General features: G+C 36.7%; 1 pseudogene across 1 annotated transcript in view; it reads right to left on the bottom strand.

The window, feature by feature from the left end:
- Nucleotides 1–625: 625 nt before the first annotated feature.
- The window catches only part of LOC308499494 (small ribosomal subunit protein uS2-like), a 101,672-nt pseudogene continuing 81,790 nt past the window's right edge, over nt 626–20,507 (bottom strand). Inside the window, exon 2 of the transcript in view lies at nt 626–1,542. The product of the transcript in view is annotated as a small ribosomal subunit protein uS2-like (transcript). The remainder of the gene's footprint in view (nt 1,543–20,507) is intronic.

Below are 20,507 nucleotides of genomic sequence, written 5' to 3'. Positions count from 1 at the left end.
CCATCAGGAAAAAGGTGCCAGTGTTTCTTTCACACTATCTTCTAGCAGGTCTTTCTCGTGACCACCCTAAAGCTCTCCTTATGCTAGTTAATCCATTTTCCCCTCAGATCTCCTTATACAAATAGAAACAGAAAATAGAATCATAGGATGTTAGATGTGAAAAATACATCTCCTTATTCATCCCTCAGATTTCATAAATGAGGACAGTAAGAACAGCTGGGGTCATAAACACAAACACCTACAAAGGCTGGACAGGTAACATAAATAAGGAAATCATTTGAGTAAGGAAAGTTTGTTGGTTCTGAGAAAACCACCTGTGCAAGCAGCATAATAAATAGCAGCTGACATGCGAGCTCAGTGAAAGGGGCAATGGAGGACGCGGTACTGTGGAACTAGGCAAGTGCCAGCCCACCTGAAGCCAATTGTGACCACCTGGACACTCAGGCCCACCACCAGCAGATTTATCAAAAAACTGAAATCCAAATCTTTGTGACAGTCTCCTGATCTTAAAATCGTTGCATTCATTTTTAAACACTTAAAAATAAATATATAAAACAGCTGCAGGTCTATTCTAGTCTATGCCCTGTGAGTTCATGACCTCTCATCTCGGTCACACAATTTCAAATCATGCCTGCCTCCTATTCTGTTTAGCAGCATGTGGAAGAACAGCTTCAGACCACTCAGTGGCCGTGCCTACCTGTTCAGTAGCCTGAGCAGCGGGAGCTGCTGTCCAGTCCTCAGTGATGGGTTGAACACTCCAGTTTTCAGCAAGGAACTGCTGAAAAGGTACCAACGCCACCTGCTCACCTTCAGACTCGTCTGCGACCTCAGGTTGAGTAGCAGTGAGTTTGGGAACCGGAGCAGAGTCCATTCACCCTGAGGTTCCTCATAGGTTAATGCTTTGTCCGCAGTGGTCTGCTCAACCTTTCCCATCTCCTGAGGATCTCTGTAGAAGCAGAGATCAGATGAGACCTCCCGCAGGTGCTCGAGGGAGAGGACGCCACGCATGCGCAGAACTTCTCGGGCCAGCATCCAACACATCGCACTTGTGAAGTGAGCTCCCTCCCTGTTGCACGGGATGGCTGTGTCCACATAGAGTGGAGGAGAATCTGTGTTACACAGAGCGATGGTAGGCAGCATAACGTAGGATGGCTCCAGGAGAGGCCGGTGGTCAGCTCTGGGATCAGTAACCATGGGAACTCACAGCTCCCTGAAGGCTACCTGGATCTGGTTAGAGAAGGTTCTGGGAGTGAGCAAAGTGCAATAGGAGAAGTGAAGTGAAGAAGCAATAGGAGTGGCTCTAGAGGCTGCAGCAAACTTCCAGACAGCCCGCCTGCCAATATTCCTGGAGGATATGACACTGGTATCAGCTGGGTTTTCAATGTCAACAATGGCACGAGCCGCCAGCAGAAGCTTCTCCCAGGTCCTCTTCATATTTATGATGCAGAGGCCATCACTTTTCCTTTTGTTCCATTTGGAAGTCAAGACAGGTGCCCCCTAAATGGATTCCTGCTACAAGGAATTGGAGGACGTCCTCCTCCACTGTAGGACATACAGTGCTCTGGACATTGTAAACATTTCCAAGTTATGACGGGAACCCAGAACACTGTTGTTTGGACCCCTCTCTCTGCGTAGCTTAGAAAGTGAAGTAAATTTACCTTCATAAGTAATTTACCTTGTGAAGTAAATTCTGTCCTTTGGGTTCACAATAGGATGAACCAGCACATGAACTTGCATTTGTATTTGTCTTACAGAAATGTGAATGTAATGGTTCAATTCACCCGTGCAGTCCTCTAAACTTCACTTACAGTGGATCCTGGGAGGTTACTGTTTGGGGGTCTGGGATTTAGGACAGAGATTGCAACTACACAATAGTAGGAAACAAACTCAAGAGGAAATGGTGCCTGTAATGCTGACTTTTTCAATATCGTGAACATCAGAGTCACCTAAGATTTTTCACAAAGGAGGATCACATTTTAAATCACCTGTCAGATATCTCTTTCCTAGGCAGAATACACCAATAAGGTTTCCTTATTTGGTACCATTTTTTCACCTTTATGCTGCTTGGCATATTCTCCTATGAGTCCGTTCAAGCTCTCTAAGTTTGTCAAAACCTGCATTTGACAAAATGAGGGACTGCTGCTAACTCTGCAGAATGACTGCCAGGTACCACTTCCTCCAGGAAGGAAATTATATGCGTGCTTAAATCAAATATTGATGGGGGCAGTGGGGAAGCAAACATTAGCAATGCTTTGTTAGCTCTTGCACTGGGTTATGATAGAATTTCACCTAATAAATGGACTTGGATGCTTGGTCCCCTACTGCAAAGGTGCTTCCACTCTCAGAAAACAGAAATTGGGGGAAACACACCCTCTACGAAGAAATAGAAACAACGCTCTAATATTAAAAGGAAAACACAATGACAGAATCAGGGAGCAACTCAGTGAAGCCATTACCATGGTTATTGCCATTTGAAGGCACAATGATTGAAGTTATTGTCTTAATGTAAGACTACTAAATAATGCATCCCATAAAGAAAAGACATTGTATTAGCCATAGAATGTGTGTAACTGCAACAGAATTCATACTTATTTAATGATACTTTGGAATCGGATGTTAATTAAAATGAAGTAGAAATTTTTAAAAGGCAAGAGAAATTCAAACACACCAGTATATAAATTGAAACATTCTCTTTGTTTTGCAAACACATAAAGAAGTAAGTTTCACATCTTGTTTTTTCTTGTTTTTTGTTTCTTGTTGGTTTTTCCCCCCTTTTTTGGCCCACTGGGAACACCACAATCTTGACTCCTCAGTATTTCCACTTCTAATTGCTAGGAGGGTTCATTATCAGCTGTCTCAAGTGCAATACATCAACCTTGCAAAGCTGAGTTACAAAAGACGTTCACACATCTGATGGGCTGCTGTGCTAAATACATCTTAATTTGTGCTGCATCTGCTGTTTTCTAATTTGTTTGTCATGCTGTGAATGCTGCAGACTTTATTAGAGCAGCTCCCTGATTTTTTTTTTCCTTTAAAAACGCATCAATTCTTCATTTAAAAAAAAATGGCCGTTTTCCATCATTGTTCATCTGTGTCTTGGAATGCCATAAATTCAATTCTGTTATGCACGTAGATGTATGAAAAATGCTGTGCATTTGACTAGGTACATGTATTACGTTAGAATAAATGCACATATATTTGCATGTGCATCAAGCCAAATAGTTTAATCACAAAAAGCAAAACAAACTTTCTTCTGCAGTGACTGGATGCACAAAGTGACAAACACTCCACTCTCAGAACTCCGGCATAGATAAAAGTGTTTCGAGTCATTGGGGTCTGGTTTGGGTTCCCTTGTTATGCAGATGTGCGTCAGCGTGGTGCTCTCAGTTCAGACCCAACGAGACGCAGCAGTGCAAAGGGTAAACAAACATACGCAATTCAGTATGATCCAGAATAAACCATTCTCACATGAGGGGAGTGTAAATTTGAGTGGGAAAAGGAAACAAACACCAGCCCATGCCTCATTCAAACTTTTCACAAAACACAGTGTCCAAGGTGAAGGAAGGGCCTACTTCATGGTCAGTGACTCGTGCTGATCACACAAGGCTTCATGCTGAGAGCTGAGTTTGGTTTAATGCTGTGCTAGCACTGTTTGGATAGTTTGAATAATTTATGAACAGGGGGCCCTCCATCCTCGTTTTGCACTGAACCCCACAAATCATGTAACCGGTCTTGGGTGCAGGATGTGTTGTAGGAACACTGATGGAACAGCTGAAGGATTTACTCTGCAGTATTTCAAGCGTATTTCAAGTACGCTTGAAATTTCAAAGTATTTCAAGTCAGTTCTTTTATAGTTAAGATCACAAAAATACACCACTTGAAATGAAGAAAAAAGGAAAGATAAAAGGAAAACGTGGAAAGAGAAAAGGAAAAGAAAACCAAATAATATTTACTTTGTATTCATATAGTTTTATGGGGCATGAGGGGTGGAAGGCAGCCATTTCTAGGCAATAGTCCTTATTTCTGAGCACAGAGCTTCTTTGAATGAAACTGATGAAAAGAAAATGCTTTCTGTCATCGATTTTGGTATCACTAGCCAAAGTGGCACTCAAAGTCAGTCTATAATCTTTTTCAGAAATTAAGCTAAATATAATTCTGGGTTTTTTTTGACAATTTCCCACCACCCCTGTCCCTTGCACATGAACACACATAATTCAAATTATTTCAGGAAACCTAAATAAAAACTAGGGAATAGAGAGAAGTTGGAAACCTCAGAGGGCTGTCTGTGACTCTTTTCCTGTCTCGGGTAGCTTATTTGGAGTAAGGCTATGAACTGAGAGGCAGCGAGAAGCTGGCACAGGAGCTGGCACCTCTGTGTCTGCAGCCTGGAGATGGGAATGCAGAGAGGCAGGTCTTTGCCCTGGCTTCTGCCAGCTGCACACCCTTCCCAGAGGGAGACATGGACCCATTTACATAATACCAATCAGTCTTCCGTGTCAACTTTTCCCAAGAACATGAAGAAGCGATGACCAAGGCAGGCATTATGCCTGCTGGAGTCACAGACAAACCAGGGCTTCCATAAAGGATTATGTTGAATCAATAAGGCATACTGTTCAACCAGGGCTGAGAAAAACACCTCATAAAGTAACAGCATTTGTAAAGGTTAATCAATTCAGCTAATTGTAAATGCTCTCAATTGTCAGTCCCTAAGCAGTTCCCTTTCTTTGTAGCTAGTAATTCACTGTGGGACGCAGCAGCTCGAAAGCAGAAAGCAGAGAAAGCGGGGGAAGCAGTCAAATTTCTCATTACTCTCTCCATGTTGTGCTCTGTCGGTGTCTGTAAATGTCAATACATTTACCACAGGGAGAGAACCTTTTTTCCTTACTAGCCCTACTTGCCTCCTTCATTATATACAAAACAAAGCAAAGAGTCTAATTATCTTGGTCTAGGCAGATGGAAAGGAAATGAGGGTATTGATTTGGGGGAGCAATATCTTAAGGCAATGCATATGACTAATAAGCTAGGTAGTTAAAGGGATGGTCTTTCATTGACAACTATAAGAAAAACACATCTTATTCACTGCCCAGAATTGACTCAGAAACAGAAACTCCTTCTGTCCTTCCCTCCCCACTGTCTGCATATCCCCAGTAAGACCAAAAGCAACGGGGAGGGTTTTTTTTTTAACCGAGTGCCTGTGGAGATTTAAGAAGTAGAAACAAATCCTGTCAGGCAGAAAACAATGAGATAATTCTACCCTGAAATTATAACCAGACTCTGGCAATGAAAGCAAACTACTAAATTTCATGAAATCAGATAACTCCTGTCTTCCCACTAGACTTCATGGCCAGAGTTCCAGGCCAGTAGTGGGCGCTCTACTGGGGACACAAAATGTAATTTGTTTCAGCAATGCTAGAAAAGTTTTAGAAAATGGTGATACAGGACAAATGATAAATTATTCCAGGAAAAGTCACTCTCCTTTTAAGATCTCAGATAGATCCCTTCTGTTCTTTACTGTGTATATGTATCTGCTATCACATTTCAGAAAGTCCTATTTTCCTGCAGTTACAGAGATTAATTTTCTATATTTAGAAAAATAAAGGAAGATACCATTATTTTCAATTCATATAAGCCAAAATGGAAATGAGAAGAACTATTTCAAATGTTTTTGGGGTATGGTAATATTTGTAGCAATGTGAGTAATAATAACTAACACTCACCCGTTTATTATACCTTAGAATCCAATGATGTATATAATTTCCCATACTGAAACATGAACTGCTGAAACACGCAGTCAGTTTCCCTTTATTTCATCTGCAATTTAATAAAATGTAAATGTCTTTTCCTTAGAAGTAAGGTTGTGACTACGTTTGCAAATGTACAAAGAATCACAATATATTATAAATCCCAAACCTTCAACAATTTGATTAAAGAATATCCTTATCTTTTACGTATTTCAATTTAGTATTATTAATCAAAGACATTGTACAATTCTAGTTAAATATATGAGGCCTGTGTCCCCGTCTCACAGTTTGATATTTCAGATGTTGAGTCAAAGTATACCACCATGTTGACCTGAACAGCATCGAAAATAAGCTGGAGAAGATGTGGAAAGCAGGTTGTTGACAGCTGGCCCATCACAAGATATTTTATCCCCCAAATACAAAGTCGGACAATTAAGTTTGCGAACTCATCCTAGAAAAATGCTACATACTTCATTGTTGAATGTCACTACGGCCACCTTCAAAGTACTCCCCTTAGGAAGCTATGCACTGATGCCAGTGCCTAGTCCACTCTTCAAAGCAATTTTGGAACTCTTTTTCTGGAATGGCCCTCAGACCTGTCGTCGTATTACCCTTGATGTCCTGAATGTCATCAAAATGTCTTCCTTTCAATATTTCCTTTGTCTTCAGGTAAACAAAGAAGTCATTGGGGGCCAGATCACGCGAGTAGAGAGGGTGTTCCAATACAGTTATTTGTTTCCTGGCTAAAAACTCCCTCACAGACAGTGCCTGTGAGCTGGTGCATTATTGTGATAAAGGAGCTATGAATTGTTGGTGAAAAGTTTAGGTTGTCTAACTTTTCCACGCAGCCTTTTCAGCACTTCCAAATAGTAAACTCGGTTAACTGTTTGTCCAGTTGGTACAAATTCATAATGAATAATCCTTTTGATATCAAAAAAGGTTAGCAACATCATTCCAACAAGTTCGTGAACTTGATTGTCAGACCTTCGTATGTACGATAATTCTAGATCTGTAGGATGGTAGCATTTCTAAAGTCAAATGAACGATGCATTGTAATAATAATGATGTACAGTTAGAAAAAAAAATCTAAGTGCTTCTCTACAGTGAACAGAACCACTGGTTTACGAAAGGAATTCTCTTCTTAATGAAAGTAATTTCTTATCATTCATGAGGAGAATTTAAAACATTCCCTGTTTATCATAGGAAAATGAGAAATCAGTCAGAATGTCCAGAAGCTCCCTGACTGACAAGACCTCTTCAACAATAAACTCTCTCTCACTCATTCAGTCCCTCCCCTTTCTCTCTCCCTGGTCCTGTCCCTTTCCCTTCCTCTTCTCCTTCTTCTCTCTCTTTCTCTAAGATATAGTCCTTTCATTTACCAATGCCATTTTTCCTTAATTTCAGGAGAAATTTCCTGACATCTTTTAAAATGCTGAGAATCTACAGTGAAGTCCTCTAAATGCAATTTTCCACCTTAAAGGAACTGAAATACCTGTTAGAGTTTCAAGAACGATAGCCTCAGGCAAACCGTGAGCAAACTTAACAAAACAACAAGCCCCCCCACCCCCAGGATCCTATTATCTCATTTCATTTACTGGTTGTTCCTCAGCATTTGGTACCTTCATCTTCATATATATTCCTTTGGAGCCTCACCCTTTTATACATAATGTAATTTTCTTTCCAGCGGATAAATTTTTACATCAGTTTAATAATTTCTTGAAGTTATACTGGAGTATTGCTCAACTCGCTTCTAAATTAAAGCACTTATTAAAAAACTTTGAAGCACTCTCACAATTTTAAATCACTGTGCACATAGCAATTTAAAATTATGGGAGCAGTTTTATAAGCACTTGAATTTGGAGGTGATCAGAGACCTGAAAATGTGCAATATAGAGTAATTTAAAATTATTAGAGTACTTCACATTTTTTATAAGCTCTTCAGCTGGGAAGTGATCAGGTTCTAACATCTGAGCTTATGCAGTGCAAAGTGAAGTACTCCTCAGCCTGAGAAGATTCACTCTATTAAATCAAACTACTTTAATAATTTTAAAGTGATGTACAGTGAGCATGCTCAGATCTCCAAATTCACTTTTAAATTAAAAATATTTTTCACTTCCAACCTACAAAGACACTTCTATGATAAAGCAGTAATTTATCCTCTCAGTTTTAAACATCAAACTGCCCTCTCTCTTTTAGAGTAGTTTTCCCTTGGTAAAAACAAATACCAAAATATTAAAAATATTTCTTCTTTTCCATTAAAAATAAATAAAAGCATCATGCTATGAAAATCCAACAATCTAGTTACATTGGAAAATATTTCCATTTTAAAGTAAACTTTAGTGGATTGTATTATGGGATATAACAGTTGTATACCTAAAACAATGACCAACTAATATCTTGAAATGGTTCTTAAACGTAAGCAAATAACCAATCATCTTATTTAAGTATAACACCTAACCCACTGAAACATATGGATGATTCTTCACAACAGGGCAGCCATCTTGCAATTTGAGAAAAGCCAAATATACCCTACTATGAATTCAGCAGAACACTGCTGACCTGAATGAATACATGTCGTTCCAATAACATTCTCCCAACCTATCCCTGAGTTCAAAGAAAGGAAAACATAACAGCATGATACCTGCTATACTAAATGTACATTGGGCACAAAGGGCTCTCAGATCATTCAAATTGTTTTGTTTTATATGATTGTTTTGTTCTTGTGAAATCTTACCTACACTTTCTAGAAGGTAGAATTGTAGTCTGGATTACTTATTTCTATTAATAAGCAAGATTATTCACCTATTGAGAGGGACTCTAATCTCATAGTAGAATGATTCCATTTCTGATATGTTTAAATGTAGTTACTAAGAAACCATTGATATTTATATCAGGAATGAGTGATTTACAAACTGATTTTGGTAGTTTTCTCACCCCACAGAAAGACAATTCAGATAAATAGATAGTCATCTATGAAACCATTTCTAAAGCTAAAAAAAAAAAAAAAAAAAAAAAGTTTTCTCTTGACTATCAAATGCCAAGAGGTTCCCTTTCTCTCCTCGCTCTTCCAGAGGGCCTATTCATCTGAATCCTAACTGTGGTCAAATTGAATCTACTGGAATGTAATCATTTAGTCCCTCCTTGCTCTTTGATATACTTTGAATTTTATCCTATAAGAGAACTGACCCTAACTAATATGTTTATAATCCACAAGTGAACCAGAGTGTTCCCAATAGTAGAAAGTATGCTTTAACTGTTTGTTATGGCTTATCAGGGACTAAAGCTACAAAATATATGTACCGCTCTGTTTAAATGTTCTTCTGTATTGTGACAAAAATGTCCAGAGCCACTTCATCTTACACTACAGATACTACCTGAAAACAAAAGTCTCCTCGTACTGGGGCAGAGGTGGGGTGGGAAGATGATGATAATGTTCTTAAAAAGTACTCTCTCAGAACAAGCTCTTTCATCGAGAGATATGCCAAGGACATCCTTAAAGAAGTAAACTTATTTTTGAGGGTTGTTACAATGACTTTAAAAACTTCATTTCAAATGCCAGGCCCTGAATACTAAAGATGAAATAGGGAACTACGGGTCTACATTCCTTTATAGGAAGAAAATAGGATTCTGCAGTTTGGATTATAATCGAATTATAAACTCACTGAAGGCAAGGTGTACATATTGCCAAATTCTCTGAATCTTCCCACAGAGAAATAGATGGATGCAGTGAACTTCCAGTGTCTTAGTGATGATGAAAATAATGGATTCAGTGGATTTTTCATATTAAAATACCCATCTGTATACAGAAATCAGGGATATTACCTCTATGAACATGTTTCTGAAATTAACCTATGATATAGGTTCTGTTCTAAGTAGCATATTAACAACTTTCAGAACTTATACATACCTGCTTCTATAAAAAAGCATTTTGAATTCTGTGGGATTTGCATTTGTCTTTATATTATGCCCAAACTGCCTGTTGTATATATTATTTGGGGGGAAAAGAAATACTCTGGAAGAAGACCAAAAGAAAGATATTCTGGCAATAGAAATTAAGAGTATTTAGATGGTTTGCAGGCACTCAGCGGGATCAATTATTTGGCTATAGTATCATGAGAGTATACATATACACAAGAAATTCAGTGGTGATAATGTAAAACCTTCTGTATATTCTTGTCTGCAAACTAAAAAAAATCTAAGTAAGTAATCATTAACCAAAAGTTGTAAAGGGATGGTGAATTAGTATGTGCCTGAATTGAGGGAGAAATTTGGGTATAAACAGTAGAAGAAATCACAAGGGCTCATCTAAGGATTTTTATTTGTGGGAGAGAGAAGACAGCTAAAGGAACCTTCAAGAATTTCTTTCCTGTAGTATGTGAGCTGACAGGAAGCCTCTAAACAAAATTTTTGTTACAATGACTAAGTAAAAAGTAAGTCAGGCAATTATGATACAATGAGTTTGAAAATCAATGTAGATATTTCACAGTGTCTATTAGATAGAAAGCAAAAATGTACTTGTAAAACTAATATCAAAAAAAGAATTTAGATGAAAGTATAATACTCATACACTCGAACTATGCAAACATAATGAAATATGACCTGCCTGGGACATTTGTCAATGGTTGTACTCAGGATCTGTCACTGTATTTCACTGTAGTAATCACTGCTTTTAGGATCCCTGTATAAAAGGTAAGAGAAGCAATATTGGATGATGCCAATCTATGTATGAGTCTCATGTGTACAACACTAACTTGAGGACTGAAACCAGGGAGATAACACTCAAAACCCTTTGCGCATACATTCACAGACCAATGTGTATGTCTCAGACAAAATTTTTTAATTCCTTTGTATTTTCCTGCAGCAGTACTTACGCCCATTCACATGAGTGTGCCTAATGTTATTTTATGTGAGAGCTTTGCTAAATAAACAAAAATTTCATTAACATTGTGGCCATTTTAGGTAAATTTTTGCCAAATGATATAAAATGCCCTTTAATTTCTAGTGCTTACTGCATGAGTTAATCCATTTAAGTGGGAGAACATGTTTTGTCAGATTGTGTGAGTCTGACAATTTTTTGAACCAAATCAAGCCTTTTGAGGATTGAATTCCATTTGCTTCAGGGGGGAAAAAAAAGCGACTTTCTGGTTCAAAGGAAAAATGCTTAGAAGCCATATTTGAAAGGCTCATAAGGGGTCTTACACATCAAATAGCTCTTAGAAAACAACATTCTGATGAGTCAAGTGTAAATTAATTAGAAACATACAGATTGCTTTTTCCCTGGCTATCCACATGGGTTTCAAAGTTGAAGAAAGAGTATTTGACAAAATATGTTTGGAGTTTTCTTGACCCAAAAGCATAGTAAAGTAGTTCAAGATGTATGTTTCCGTGAAACAAAGATACTTGTTTTCTGGCCGTGATCTTCCCAAATAGCTAATGAATGCCTGTGCAAAATGTAGGGGTATTCCATTTTGAGGCCATCAAATTTATCTCAAAGAAGATTTGTCCCTGCAAAAAAAGATAATTAAGTCATTATAAATGAATTCAAGCTTTGCAGTGCTTCTAAAAGGGAAGACACAAGCGAAATAAGCATTAAGACATGTTCACTGCAATTTTATCCTATATCAAGAGTTGAAGTAGGACACCATTTACGTGTAGAATTCCTGAAAAGCTAAGACTGCAGATCCAGGATTAACATTTCTATGAAGCTCCCCAGATAATATTGGATTATAAGAATTTGGTCCAGGTACTTTGGTTATATATCCATGAAGGGCTTATATCCAATCAGTAGGAAATTACAACAGGTCAAAAAAACTAGAGCAAATGAGCAATTGTGGAAATGTATGCAGAAAGTAGTTCCCTAGTACCATCACTAGAGAAAGTACTTTAAAATGTTATCATTAGCAAATATTTATGGCAAGCCAGTTGGTTTTTATGGTGCTGAAAATTAATGCCATTAGAATTCCTTGAGCGAATATCTTCAAACTTATCACTAAGAAAAAAAGAAAAGAATAGAAAAAGAAAGAGATAATAAAAGAGGCTTTAAAAATATAAAACACTACCTTTTATGTTTTTTGCTAAGTGATTTATTTTTTCTTAATTATATTTCCAGATGGCTAAAATAAAATTAGGATGTCCTTTTTAAGTTGACTACACACAGGCAAAGCACCAAGCCCATCCAGTTAGAGAAGTAGCCAAGCACAGCTACTTCCAAACTGCTTAATTCTGACTCTAATATGAAGATTTGTTGGTTCATATTTTCTTTTTTTGATTAAATTTATTGGGGTGACAATGGTTAGTAAAATTACATAGGTTTCAAGTGTACAATTCTATAATACATCATCTGTATATCACATTGTATGCTCACCACCATTTATCATAATGAAGTGGGTTTTTAAAATTTTTCTCCCTGGGTCCTTAGAAATTTAGAACTCTCCCGAATGATAACAAACTTTTGAAGAATTCTGAAGTTGGTTTTGTATCAAAACTATACTCTCACAGCTTCATATAATTGATAGGGCGGCTCAAGAAAAGAGTTATCACTAAGGTGAACTAGTTGGGATAAGCCAGTTCCTGGGAGCCACTTAAATAGAAAAGCCTCCAAAAGATTTATATATATATACCTTTTGAAGTTGATTTGGAGTACCATTTCTCCAGTTAACATGTTTGGCTTGCTGCATTCCAGGAGAAACTTGGCAGCTCAGCTATATTTAAGATGTAACATCGGTTCTATATTCAGTCAGCCTTTTCACGCATCTATTCTCTTGGCATTTCATTGCTATTAAGTTTCAGTTTTAGTTGTGGGAGATTTGGAAAAGAGAAATAACAATGGATGAGTGTTTGTTTTCCTGCGTGTGTTCACATAGATATATTCCATCACACAGCCTTCCCTCAGAGAAAAACAAATTTAGTATTACACAGCCAGATATTTTTCAAGAAATATTTGTTGATGATGATTGCCCCTCTGCAGGACACACGTAAAGGATCGTGCCATTTGTGATCCAGATTTAGTAGTGCATTGGGCTAAAAGGCTTCTCATGCTTTCATTTTTCTTTTCATCCTAAATTGTCTCTTCCTTTTGCTAAAATATTTCCTTTGCTCTTCAATACATTTCAAAGTTACATTAACTCTCCAAAGCTTAAGGTAAAAAATTAGTATCAACCCATTCCCAATTTGCTAACTGGCTATCTTTGAAGCACTGACTACTACATTAAGTAGATAGATTTGTTTCAAAACAAACTCTCCCCCAGAAGTCCACAAAATGCATCACACATTTGCTGTAGAGTATAAAACTTGCTAATTCAGACGGTCAGACATACGCATTTAGACAACTAGCTCCTGTCAAAAAGTCCATTCTGTCCTCCAGCTAAGGATACAGGATCAACTTCTGCTTGGACACATTCTCTATAACCACTTAAGAGATGAATTTTCTTAGTCCATATTTCCCAAATAATGCCCTGCCCATAACAGAAGTGTCATAGAGTTTATTCAAATATGTTTGTTTCGTAAAAGGTTTCTGTGGCTAATGAAGTTAAAGAAACTTTGGACTAAACATAGTTAAGCAGGTTTCTGTCATCTGGGATTTTCAGGAGTTTTAATGTGGGACATCCTCTGGGAATCTCCAAGTGGGCCTGTCATGTACAAGGTTCCTTTGACTTAGGAGATTTCAGAACCTCTGATGAGGGCTCTGCAGGACCCTACATCCCCCAACAGCACATAGGACATATTCTTGCTATTCCTTGTTTGACTGTTTTCAACTGGTGGTGGGGGTAGTGGGGTAAGAGGATCCCTGTCCACAAAGACCTGGGGTACCACTTTCCAACTGGAATCTTTGTTACCGTGTTTCCCTGAAAATAAGAACGGGTCTTATATTAATTTTTGCTCCAAAAGACGCATTAAGGCTTATGTACAGGGGATGTCATCCTGAAAAATCATGCTAGGGCTTATTTTTCGGTTAGGTCTTATTTTCAGGGAAACATGGTATTTGTTTTTATACGTAAGTCATTCATAAGTTGGGGACTGACAGGATCCTCTTTTATTGGGCACTTCCTAATGCATGGACCTATGAATTAATGCCAGAAAAAAAAAAAAAAGGGAAGGAATAACTGTTACACAATCCAGCCAATACAATTCTGTTGATTTAAAAATAGGATTAGATCCATTGCAGAGAATACTATCAGCTGTGCAGTAAGTAGACATTAATATTATTCTAAACACATAGAAGCTACATGAGACATGACTAAAACATAATCAAAGCAATCAACATTTTAAGAGTAACACTGTTTACAGAAAACAAAAATATTTGAGTGAAAAGGAAAAAAAAAACCTGGTTTATAATAGATCTTTGTATTCATAAGGGGCTTTACATATTTCATACTAGATTTTGTAGATTATGCAGTATGGTCACAGAGTGAAACTCCAAAGCACTGGTTGCAGCAGCCAGGAAAACAAGGTAGGGACTTACATATAGTAAGAAGTCTATAGAGTCAATTATTTCTGCAAAGCAGAGCCATTATTGCAGTTCATACATCCCAGGAAGTGATTTCCTTTCTGCCCAAAAGTCAATGATTATAAAATCCACTTCTTGTTTCCATGCAACTCTTCGGGAGGCAGCTGTCTGAGTCCACCACAGGCAGATGGAGAGGAGGCAAGTTGGGGCATTTTGCAGATTACGCAGACCAAAGGATGGCAGATTGCCACCTGAGAAGACAGCATTTACAGATAAAAGGCCTGAAATATTTTTGCATTTGCTAGAGCAATTCTGTTTTCAAGAAGCAACTATTCCAACACAGATCAAAATGATTCACAAAGAGCCTAAAGAGAAAGCAGAAGGATTACGGTCACGTAGCTCCAAACAGGACCAGGGAAAAAAACACTTACTACAGAAAAACCAATTCTGCCAGTTCTTTAATGAGAGATTTTGAGCATAATCTAAATCAATGGTCCTCAAACTATGTAGTCCCAGGAACCCTTCACCTCTTAAAAATGATTAAAGACCCCAGAAAACTTTTGTTTATGTGGGTTGTATTTACCAATGTTTACTGTATTAGAAATTAAAAGTGAGGTATTTTCCAGATATACACACAAATGTATTAGAAGAGTGACATTGTTTTAAATCTGCAGCTCATGATGCTTAATGAAAGACAGCTAGATCCTCTTATCTGCTTCGAAATCCAGTCCCCTGCTCTGTCATGTAACCCCTGGAAAATGTAACTGTACTTTCAGAAAGAAACGGATTGAAATGACAAACAAGGTCTTTGTAATGTCATGAGAAAAGTTCGACCTTGCAGACATCCTGAAGGATGATGACCATCCAGAGGAGGGCCCGAACTAGACTTTGAGAACCAATGAACTAAAAATATTGTATGTTCAATATATTGACAGACATTTACATATATCATTATACTGCATGTAGATATAGATTTCTCGGGCTAACTACTTACTAACCTGTAGGTAGAACGTTTCATAGTGTAAGTTCAAATATTCTAAACTGTTCCTTTCTTGCAACTGTATAAAGCCTGTGATAGACATTACAAGCCAAAACGGCAATAAACAGGTCACATACAAAACGGAGACCGAACAAGACGCATTTCTGACTGTCGGTACTAACTGTTATAGGTTCACATGTGATACTATTGTGTCCTAATAATGAGGTAGATGGAGTGAACATTACTCTATTTTATAGATGAAGAAAGTGCACAGAGAGGGGGTAAGTGACTTATCCAAGTACCATAACTAATTCGTGACAGAGCTGGGACTGGTTCCAGCCCAGTGCTGCTTTGGGCTGATCACTGGGCCAACACACGATGCCAAAACACATGGTTGAAAACTGAAAATTATTGCTGGGGTTTATGTTGCCTGATTTGTTTCTTTATAATTTTTCACTTACTCTGCCAAATAGCTGTTTTGGTAGATATGTGGTTGCTGCTTTGATATTAGTTTGCTAAATATTCTGTTTTAATATTTTGAAAATGTATAATTACTCCCTCTAACCTTAATTTTCCTTACATGTAAAGTTTGGATCAAAATACCATGAAGGCTCCAGGAATAATGACGTCTTTATAACTAATAAAACGAGGCATATCAGAATCCAGAAATTATTATTAATAATAATGAAAAGGTCCCTTCAAATTGGACGAATATATAAGGGCCATTTGTGGGTTGCTCCAGGGTGGTAGATGGTACCGGAATTTTTTGGAAGCCAGAGGCTGGGATGTTTGACACCCTGAGACATATAAAGAATACTAGCCAATAAGGTCTTGTCCCCATGTCCCCACAGGAGTCTGAAACATCATACCGGACAGCCACATAGGTGAAAATCTTGTTTACAATTTTCTAAACCTAAATACTAGCTAGCTGTGTTCCACATATAAATGCAAAGTATTTTGTCAGAGTTTTAAGATGTATAGATTTTTTCCAAAAACGCAGCTACCATATGAAGGAAGATTGTATTTTGTTTTGTCTGGAAGTTTACCAAGAATGGCCCCGATTCAGAAAAATATGTTGTGGCACTGATGTTGCCACCTCAGTCCACATTCATAGCTGATATATTCATAGTAATTCTACACATCTGTGTGAGTATCCCACTACTTCAACAGATCCAGTACAGAGATAAATAAGCATTTACACATATATTGAAATATTTGACTATAAATAGCTTTCCAATATTTCTCCTTTATATTATAATTAAGATTTTTTTAATCAGTATTTTCATTGGTGATGTGTATGTAGATTATATTGCGTGTGCGTTTCATGGAAGGACAGTGCAGAGATATTCCCCAATATATTTTTTAAATAGTGTGCCTGATAAGATCAAGAACAACTGTGTTAATTTCCCTCAGAAATTCCAATTTTTTCTTTTCTTAAAAATTTACTTTTAGAGTCAGGATTAATAAATATTTCTCAAATTTCAATCCCTTCTGCGAACTTTTTTATGGCTACTCCCTCGGTGGTAATAAAGCAGTGTGAAAACAGCTTGCAATGCATTTGACTGAAGGGTTTGATACAGTGGGTTTTGTGGGGGAAGAAATGGGATGATATCCTGGATCGGCTTCAGAAGAACTCATAAAAGCTATATTTGGTTACCTAAACCATTCAGCCTTAAGTTCATCTGCTGCCAAAAACCCACAACTGCCTCCACCACCACTCCAGCACCATCACCAAGTACACACTTGAAAGTACACAAAGTTCCCTCTGCTCTATCTACCAACATAGAGAAAACAGATGTAGTTTACAGTATTATTGATTAAAGGAGGGAAGCTACAACTTCTGCTTCTACCCAAAGCTTTGCAATGCATGCCATAGGTTCTACAGGGAGTATTCTTTTCAATCATGAATAATCTCCATTTATAGTTAAATGTCGAAAATAATTTCAGCAACAAATGTGTGCCATCTACCTAAATTAGATAAAAGTAATTGAAAGTTTTAAAATCCCAGTGAAGTTTTTTATTCAATGTATCCTACACAACAAATAATTATGATGTTTATTTCACTACCTGTACATAAAGATTTCCTGGGTTGCTTTCCTAAGCCATGCACTTATGGTAAGATATATTTCTCACACTCTCTGCAATCTGAGACATATTTTTTTAAAATTGCAAATAAAATGACTTTTCTTAATCACGTCATTTTTCCCCTCTGGAAGACACTACCTTTTTTACTTACTGTTTTAAAAACTGCCCAAATCAATACAACTTTCATGGTTGAGTACTAGCCTATTTGATTATGTTACACGAATATGTACAGTGCTAGGAACAGCGTTTACTTCTCGGCTCTATTAGTTTTGCAGTAATGGTTCATTAACGGCATACAGCATTAATTTAGAGTAAGCCCTGCACTAATTATGACAATTGATTTCTTTGTTTAATTCCCCTATAACCAAATGACACACTGTACAATGAACCCCAATTTAAAGTCCCTTTGGGAATTTGGATTACATTACATCTTTTAAAAAGGTTATGCTTTGATGACCTAACCCACTTGATATTTTTCTCTTTGCAGCATGTAAAATAATAAAAATACATCTAATTGCACTGTAATAATTTTAGTTATTAGGTTTTAGTAAAAGATAAATAAGCAGTTCTAAAAATAAAAAGAATGCTTCCACACATAAATTTCCCTTTCAACTTGTACTAACACCCATTTTATAATGAACTACAATGCATAGCATGTTTCGAGGTTGAAAAACATTATCTTCATCATTCTCTGTGGCCTAAAAGTCAGAATTTTAAGGTGTCAATAACTACTCCCTCTGAATACAGTGACCTTGATTTAGTCAGATATTTTTTCTGCTTTAACTTCTTCAGTTACACAGCAAATTGATAATACATTGAAACACGTTTTTAAAAATACTTATTAACGAAAGCCTCTATTGTCAACTAATCCAACTGACTACATCTCTCAATACGCTGTAAAAAAAATAAACTCTTATTGGCATAAGTATAAATTCTGAAGGCAGAATCCCTGAATTCAAGTCCTGATTCTACTACTTATAAACTGGGTCATCTTGACCATGTCATTTCACATGTCTGTCTATTTCTGCTTACATCAAAAATGTGTATGTATAACATACATATATTATGTTATATATTATATATTACACATTACGTATTATGTATCATAAATATTCTGCTTCACTCACAGGGCATTTGTGAACATCAAATAAGAAAACTTAGATGATTTTCCAATAACAATAATAAGATGATGAATAAAAGGAACAAATGTATTTCAAAGATTATGATACGTTTCCTGCTTTCTGGAATTCTGAATCTACCAGCATGTACTTCTAAATAACCAAAACAGTATGAATCTGATGGAACATTGTAACCCAAATAAAAGTCACATCTATATGTCTACCAGGAGCTGAAACAAGGATAAAGGATGAAATGCATAGGCTACCTAACTACAGTAAATCCCAAACAATTCAATTTCATTCCATCAGCCATGGCCAAAGCAATGGCCTAAATAATAGGTATATCACATCTAATCTATAATTTTCTCAGAACTTCCTCTCTTATTTTTAATACCTGAAATAATTTGTTGGTAATTGGAGGCAAAGGTAGGTCTTGCACCTATGAACATAATTCGAACATTAGTCAAAACCATGGCTTTGATTATTATTACTCTATAGACAAGTCCCAACATGGATTTCTAGTCTCAACTTTATCCAGAATGCCACCATAATATTTTTTCCTGTGTGTAATGCATCTCAAACTGTACATCCAAAATCAAATACAGTACTTCTCCTTTGCATTTAGATGCACTAGTGAGAGTGTTTTGCTTACTTTTTCTGTATACTTCTTAAATAGTTGGTGCAAATTTTCTGTAGAAGCAAATATCGTGGTGACGGTGAAATAAAAGAATAACCTTATATATTTCACTATCTTAGTAAATAGTCTGGATGCATGCATCCAGCTAAACTGATGCTAACACTATGCGTAGCTTCTAAAAATCAAGCCTTGACAAGGAAAATATAATTGTAAATAAATATACTAATACCAGTTACTCACAAATTATGCTCCCAATATAACCTTTGTATTTGAAACAGAGAAAATAAAATGAAATCTACTGAGAGGAAGCTCACTGACAAATAGTTGTGCAGTGTATTTGCGAAGTCCAAAGAGCACCACAAAGAGACAATGGTTCCAAAATGCCGTGATAAGTGTGATGTGAGTAATTAACAGATGAGATCATTTCTATTCCCTTCTAAGGGCAGCAAGAGACTAATTTAGCAGTAGATAATGACATGACTGATGAGTTCATTTGGAGTATAAAAATGAGCAGCTTAAATCTAATCTTTATGTTGACAGGTAACAAGTATAGTTCTTGAGAAAAGAAGCAACATGTTCATAAAAAGCAGCAAAAACAATTAGATTGGCAGAAGTCTTCTAAGCCAGCTGCAAACAATCTCAAGAGAGAGAAGAATCTCAGAGAGAGAAGGACAGTTTCTTACAGTGGTACAGGCCCTGAACCACAGTGATGTAGAATTTCATGTTATTTTTCTGACTTATATATTGTCTCACTTTAGAGATATTTAGATGAGATGCTTATATTAAAACAGAAATGAAAAAGGATAAGAAAATCAAACTTACCATTGACTTCTTATATCTTTGAAGTAAAATGAACACTTTTCTGTTTTACTTGAGAAAGGGAAACATAATACTACTGTACTATTAGTAAAATCTCCATAATTTATTTTCAAAAGGGACATCAATGTTAGACCATAATACAGGATAGCTGAAGCCAAATGGGAGTCAATGAAAAAGAATACATAAATGTATTACGATATAAAGTCTATACTCAATATTCTTATTTCTTGGATTGGGCAGTGGTTTACGAGGGTTTGTATTTTATAGTTATTCACCTTGCTATGTATGTATATTCTTTAAACTTTCATGTAAGTGGGTTGTATTTCACAATTTTTAAGAGATTATTTTAAAATATTACAAGCTAGGTAAATGATAAAATCCCACGCGTAGTTTCCTCTGTGGCTATGTCTGTCGCAATACACTTCAGTCAGTTGGTAAAGCTGACAGAAGCATTTGTCAAGAAAAGTCTTTTGTCGTCATGTGCATAAAATAATCATATAGACAAAATAATGAATTTATATGTTTCTTTAATTCTTAGTAAATGTTCTGGGAGCTGGTATGAAAATGAACTCAGGCTGAAATGTATCTATTTCCTAAAAAAATAAAAATAAAAGTAAAGCTTTGACAAAGACAATATAATTCAAAAGCAATTATTAGTACCAGTTTACCACCAACACCAGAA

This window comes from Rhinolophus hipposideros (genome assembly GCF_964194185.1).
Source record: "Rhinolophus hipposideros genome assembly, chromosome: 7".
NCBI lineage: Eukaryota > Metazoa > Chordata > Mammalia > Chiroptera > Rhinolophidae > Rhinolophus > Rhinolophus hipposideros.
The sequence above is the reverse complement of the archived record's forward strand: the minus strand, read 5'-3'. Positions and strand labels throughout refer to the sequence as shown.